The following is a 7,288-nucleotide window of genomic DNA, read 5'->3' on the forward strand; positions in this document are numbered from 1 at the left end:
CATAGCTAAATCATCACAGGCTTTAGCAAGAAATTTAGTGTACTAAAATATGTGTGTTGGTTAGGATCTTTTTCTTTTTTCCAATTTGACTTAAACTGGAGTTGTCTGAGAAGAGGGAACCTCAATTAAGAAAATACCTCACACGCCTTTAATCCCAGCACTCGGGAGGCAGAGGCAGGCAGATTTCTGAGTTCGAGGCCAGCCTGGTCTTCAAAGTGAGTTCCAGGACAGCCTGGGCTATACAGAGAAACCCTGTCTCGAAAAAAGGCCAGCCTTGTCTACAAAGTGAGTTCCAGGACAGCCTGGGCTATACAGAGAAACCCTGTCTCGAAAAAAGGCCAGCCTTGTCTACAAAGTGAGTTCCAGGACAGCCTGGGCTATACAGAGAAACCCTGTCTCGAAACAAACAAACAAACAACCAAAAACAAAAACAAAAAGAAAAAAAAAAAGAAAATACTTCGCTCTTTCTTAGGCAACATGGTGGGTGTTGAAGAGGCAACCTTCAGGAGCCGTCTGAATGGCCACCTGGATCCAGATGACAGGGAAGAGGGAATCTCCAGCAGGGCTGAGGAAGCTGCCAAGAAGAAAAGACGGAGAAGAGGAAGGGCAAAGAGGCTCTGTCAGCAGTGCAACAAGAACTTGATAAAGAATCAGGAACCTTGGTGAATGAAGAAGCAAAACAGTTGGAGAGACCAGCACTGGAGGGGAAAGAGAGAGATGATGATGATGATGAAGATGGAGATGGTGATGTTGATACTGATGGCACAACTGGGAAGAAGAAGAAAAAAGAAGAGGAAGAGAGAGAGGACCTCCCTCAGTTTCAATATGTGACCTGTATCCTAATGGTGTATTTCCCAAGGGACAAGAATGTGAATACCCACCCACACAAGATGAGCGAACAGCTGCTTGGAGAACCACAAGTGAAGAAAAAAGGCCCTAGACCAGGCTAGGAGATTTGGAACAACCTCCAAGAAGCTGCAGAAGCACATCGGCAAGTTAGGAGATACGTCATGAGCTGGATCAAGCCTGCAATGGCAATGATAGAAATCTGTGAAAAGTTAGATGACCGTTCCCAAAAGCTAATAAAGGAAAATGGGTTAAATGCAGGCCTGGCATTTCCCACTGGGTGTTCTCTCAACAACTGTGCTGCACATAACACTCCTAACGCTGGTGACACAACAGTCTTACAGTACGATGACATCTGTAAGATAGACTTTGGGACACTTATAAGTGGTAGAATAATTGATTGTGCTTTTACTGTTACTTTTAATCCCAAATATGACACATTATTTAAAGCTGTAGAAGATGCCATTACTCCTGGAATAAAGTGTGCTGGGATTGACGTCTGTCTCTGTGAGGTCGGGGAGGCCATTCAAGAAGTTATGCGGGGCTGGTGAGATGGCTCAGTGGGTAAGAGCACCTGACTGCTCTTCCAAAGGTCCAGAGTTCAAATCCCAGCAACCATATGGTGGCTCACAACCATCCGTAATGAGATCTGATGTCCTCTTCTGGTGTGTCTGAAGACAGCTACAGTGTACTTACATATAATAAATAAATAAATCTTAAAAAAAAAAGAAGTTATGCAATCCTATGAAGTAGAAATAGATGGGAAGACATATCAAGTGGAACCCATACATAACTTAAATGGACATTCAATTGGGCCATATATAATTCATGCTGGAAAGGCGGGGAAGCTACAAGAATGGAGGAAGGAGAGGTGTATGCCATTGAGACCTCTGGGAGCACAGGGAAGGGTGTAGTTCATGATGACATGGAAGGTTCACACTACATGAAAAAGTTTGATGTGGGGCATGTGCCACTAAGGCTTCCAAAAACAAAACACTCGTCAAATGTCATCAATGAAAACTTTGGTACCCTTGCCTTCTACCGAAGGCGGCTAGATCGCTGGGAGAAAGTAAATACTTAATTGCTCTGAAGAATCTATGTGACTTGGGCATTGTAGATCCACACCCACCACTGTGCCACTGTGTGACATTAAAGAATCAAACACAGCACAGTTTGAACACACCATATTGTTGCGTCCAATCTGTAAAGAAGTTGTCAGCAGAGGAGATGACTATTAAACTTAGCCCAGAGCCAGCTCAAAGTCTTTATTTTCTAAGGTTTCTTGGGACACATTATACCACAGATAATTTGCAACATGTCTTTTTTAACAATAGACCTGTGTAATACTGTTATCCATGTTTAAAGGAGTTTGATCAAAGGCAAATTGTCTACATATAGTTAAGGAAAAGGCTTTCTCGACTTTAATGTTAACCGTTTCTCCCATCTAGGAAATTCTGTACTGCTCACTAGTTAGGAATTACTTATACATTTTGTTTTGAAGACCTAAGAGAGAGAGAGAGAGAGAGAGAGAGAGAGAGAGAGAGAGAGAGAGAGAGAGAGAGAGAGAGAGAGAGAGAAGGAAAGGAGGAAAGAAAGAAAGGAAGTAAGGAAGAAAGAAGAGAAAAATACCTCTATCATATTGGTGTGTAGGCAAGTATGTGAGGCATTTTCTTGACCTTACACCCTGGACAGTTGGTCTTGGAGTGTATAAGAAAGCATACAGGCCAAGCCAGTGAACAGCATCCCTCTGTGATCTCTGTTTCAGTTCCAGCTTCCAGGTTCCCGTGCTTTGGTCATGGTGTGTTGTGTTTTTATCACAACAATAGAGAACAAGGAAAGACAAATACATAAAGGGTTTTGATTTGGGGTGGGGTTTTGTTTGTTGTTTTAGACAGAATTTTATGAAGTCCAGGCCAGCCAACCTTGAACTCTTGTCCCACTTTCCAAGGGCTGTAATAATGGCATGTGCCATCATGCCCAGCTCTAAAACATGTATCTTTTCATTTTAATAAGGCAACTGTGTCCCTTTATTTCTTTATAATTCTGTGCTTCTCAGGAAGAAGAAGGTCTTTCTTCTTCCTGCTGCCCAAATTGCTGATCCATGTTTCTTCTTTGTCCATGGGTTCTGGGATGCTTGATTTTGATCGTCAACTTGACTAGATTAAAAGCTATCAAGGTTCTGTAGAAATGCACCTCTGAGTATGTTTGTGGGGAGAGACCTACAGTGAATGTGAGCAGCACTGTCCAGTGGACTGTGAGCTGGGATGAAGGGGAACTGGAGGAAGAAAACAGCGAGAGCCCTTTCTCCAGTAGAGGCAGTGAGCCTGTCACTGTTGCCATGGCCACTGATGTTAGACTCCACCCTTTCAGCTCTGGGAAGCTCCTGAGCCTTTAGCCTTGACATGGAATTCAGACTTTTAGTCTGAGCAGCTACTGGGCTCTTTGTCTCTCCAGCATGTACACAGCCCTTATAGGACCACCTCACCCTTATTCTATAAGCCAACCCAAAAAAGGCTTTTATACCACTCGATTAGTTCTGATCCTCTAGAGAACCTTAATACAAGTTTTTTGAACTAATCTAAGTTTTTAATTAGAATATCATGGTTTTAGTTTCAGGAGAAAAAAAAAAAAGTATGAGTCTGGGATAAAAACTGTCCTTCATGCATGCTTGACAAACATTCTACCGCAAACCACATTCCCAGCCTTAGAAATAATGGCTATGAGATAACTATAACACTGTCCTCAATTACAAGGGCCAGTTCTCAAGTCCTATGTGAAATGCGCAAGACAGAAGCAAAGCCAACTCACGAATAGCCCTCAACGTGACAAGAAATAGAGCGTTGCTTTGTAAGCCACGGAACTTGGAAGGCTGGAGGCCAGAGGGCACAGTCTGAGAGCTAGGGTGTAGCTCAGCTGGTAGATTGCTTGGTCACTGTGCTTAAAGCCTTGGGTTCAATCACCAGAACTCCATGAACTGAGCGGCACTGGGTCTGTGATCTCAGGCAGGCAGGAGGGTCAGAAGGTTATTCTTGGGTGCTGTGGTGGTTTGAATAAGAATGTCCCCTGTGGGCTCCTGTATTTGAATGTTTGGTCATTAGGGAGTAGCACTATTTGACAGGGATTGGGGGATACAGCCTTGCTGGAGGAAGTGTGTCACTGAGGGTGGGCTTGGAGATTTCAGCTGCCTGTGGATCTGGGTATAGGATTCTCAGTTCCATGTCTGCCTGTGTACCACCATGCTTCCTGCCATGCTGATAACAGACTAAACCTCTGAAACTGTAAGCAAGCACCAGGGAAATACTTTCCTTTTTAAGAGTTGCCATGGTTATGGTGTCTCTTCACAATAGAACACTGACTAAAATAGTAAGGCAAGGTCATCCCGGTCTACATCAACAAAACACTGTCTCAACAACTCCAAACTCTCAAACCAAACCACCACCAACAAAATCCCTTGCCTATATTAGTACACTTAGCTCTTGCTAGAGCAAGATTTAGCTATGATCATTCTCCAACTCAGCTCAAGAAACAGGCCCAGAGATGGTAATGAGCCAGCCCTAGGGTCACACAGCTTCGACAGAACTCCTGTTCAGCTCTCTGTGTTGTTAGCCTTTTTTCATCCAGATTCATGTTGACCCTGTGATGCCTCTGCTGCAGCCTCCCAAGTGTGGGATTACAGTTTGTCCTCCCACAGCTGCTTCCATCTTTTTGACCTTTTTTCTATTTATTTTTATTATATATGAATATCATATACATACTGGCTATCTCTCCAGTACTCCCTCATTTTACTTTTTGATTCCCATGTCATTGGGTCATGATGTGAGATATGGAGGGGAGGTCCTGAGCATGTGAAGAGAGAAACAGGAATTCAAAGGGAAAAGAGATTGTCAGGAGAACAGAAACTCAGTAAATGATCAAAGGCAATGAAAGTCTCTAAGGTTCTGCCAGATCTGACTCTATCATCCTGGGGCATTTAAAACTTCCTCACCATAATTATAAATCAGCTGTGTAGCAAGGCTCTAACCCGTGAGATCCAGGTGTGGAATGCCTGAGTCTTAGCTCTCACATTTATTCCTTTCTTTGTTATCTCATGCTTTTTCTAGCTGGGTGTGATAGTGCATGTTTTTAGTTCCAGCACTTGTAAGGCCAAGGCAGGCGGATCACTTTGTGAGGTCAAGGCCAGCTTGGTCTACAGAACAAGTTCCAGCCACAGCTGCACTGTGACACACTGTCTCAAAACAGAAAATACAGATTTTCCTCTCACTTCCTGTGTTGCTTGGCCAGAGGCGCTTCCTGTACAGTGTGTATGCTACACTCCCCGAGCCATATCATATCCACACAAAATCACTCTCTCACCTGACAGACCTGGCTGAGTGTGAGGCCTCCTCTTCTGTTGGTGGGGAGAGTTCTATAGCATCTGGCTTCCCTTGCCACACAGAAAGGCTGGCGGCCATCTAACTCTTCTGTAATGTACTTGTTCTTTTTGTCTGGTAGCTTGTATAAATTTCTTTTTAGCTCAACAGGTAAGAAATTTTATAGAGTATTCCTAAATGTGTGTCTTTTTTCTGTTGGGCCTAGAACTTAGTCATTTCAGATGCAAATGTTTCTGAACCTTAGAGGCATTCATTGCCTTTCATCATTTTCTGAGTTTCTGCTCTTCTCCTGACAATCTCTTTTCCCTTTGAATTCCTGTTTCTCTCTTCCCATGCTCAGGACCTCTCCTCCACATCTCACATCATGACCCAATGACATGGGAGTCAAAAAGTAAAATGAGGGAGTACTGGAGAGATAGCCCAGTGGTTAAGAGCACTGGCTGCTCTTCAGAGGACTGGTGTCAGGTTCCCAGCATGCACAGGGTGGCTCACAACAGTCTGTCGTTCCAGTTTTAGGAAATAATATGTCCTCTTCTGGTCTCTAAAGGCCATATGCTGTATACATAAATACATACAGGCAAAACATTATATATATATATATATATATATATATATATATATATATATATATATATATAATGGATATATATCATGGATATCATGGATAGAGGTGAGGGGGTCAGTTCTTCTTGAAGAGGATGGCCCCTACCATTTCACCCACACTGAGTGTACCTCACTGAAAACATTCTGCAGTCTGCTCACTGTCCTCTACATCAAGATGAACATTGGCTCCTGTGGGCTGAAGCTTTGCCCTGGGTTTAAAGACCCGAGTCTCAGAAATACTTTAAACTGTGGCAGTCACCTGCTGTGTCAAGAGGATAAGGGCAGTGCCTGCCATAGAGGCACTGAGGTTTGAGATGTGTGTTTTCAGCAGTGCCTGCCTGCTGCTGTGCCTGTCTGCTGCTGTGCCTGTCTGCTGTGCCTGTTGCTGTACCTGCTACTGTGCCTGCCTGCTGTGCCTGCCTGCTATGCCTGCTGCTGTGCCTGTCTGCTGTGCCTGCCTGCTGTGCCTGTCTGCTGTGCCTGTCTGCTGTGCCTGTCTGCTGTGTCTGCAGCTGTGCCTGCCTGCTGTGCCTGCTGCTGCTGTGCCTGCCTGCTGTGCCTGCTGCTGCGCCTGCCTGCTGTGCCTGCTGCTGTGCCTGCCAGCATCCATGCCTCCCCACCTTTATGGTGATGAACTCAACGCTGGAACTGTAAGCCCAAATATACCCTCCCTTCTTTAAGGTTACAGTAAAGAAAATAAACTAATACAAGGGTCAAAGATGAAGATAAATTTTCTGAACTGCACTGCACAGGGTATTCCTCCCTGGGAACCCTTCTTGTTCTCAGGAGTTCTCTTTCATCTTTCCAAAGTAAATCTGCATTTTCTTTGTTCAAAACAAACAAACAAACTGCAAGAGCAACAGTGGACTAATTCCCAGCGAAGGGAAGAGTGGCTGAGAAAAGCCAAAGCCTGAGCTGGGCGTGGTGGCACACGCCTTTAATCCCAGCACTCGGGAGGCAGAGGCAGGCGGATTTCTGAGTTCGAGGCCAGCCTGGTCTACAAAGTGAGTTCCAGGACAGCCAGGGCTATACAGAGAAACCCTGTCTCGAAAAACCAAAAAAAAAAAAAAAAAAAAAAAAAAAAAAAAAAAAAAAAAAGAGAAAAGCCAAAGCCCTGATAGCAGGTAAAAGAATAAGTGATTTGGCCTCACTTCATGGGCCATTTTGTGGTGGTCAGGTGTGTGGAGGAGTCAGTTCTGGATCGATAGTTTGGTGCCTTGGCATGTTATTTAGTACTGAGTTTTACACGGCAGGCTTAGGAGTTAGGCTCTATCCAGAGCCTAACTCTGGTTAGTGATATCTTGGTTAAGATATCACTGTGTGTCACTTGGGGATGAGCTATGAGTAGCCATGGCATAGCTGTTAAAGTGTGAGAACGCTACTTTTAATTTTGGCCTCTGTCTCTAACAGATTCCACCAGGGGAAGTTTGCTGGCTAATTCCTTCCTGAGAAGGGGGGATTTGTTGTTG

At 44.3% G+C, this 7,288-nt stretch overlaps 1 pseudogene; it reads left to right on the forward strand.

The window, feature by feature from the left end:
- The first annotated feature begins 477 nt into the window (after positions 1-477).
- Positions 478-2,084, forward strand: LOC110306091 (methionine aminopeptidase 2-like; annotated as a pseudogene).
- The last annotated feature ends 5,204 nt before the right edge of the window (positions 2,085-7,288 follow it).

This window comes from Mus caroli, unplaced genomic scaffold (genome assembly GCF_978045245.1).
Source record: "Mus caroli unplaced genomic scaffold, Mus_caroli_1 scaffold_13, whole genome shotgun sequence".
In the NCBI taxonomy this organism is placed as follows: domain Eukaryota; kingdom Metazoa; phylum Chordata; class Mammalia; order Rodentia; family Muridae; genus Mus; species Mus caroli.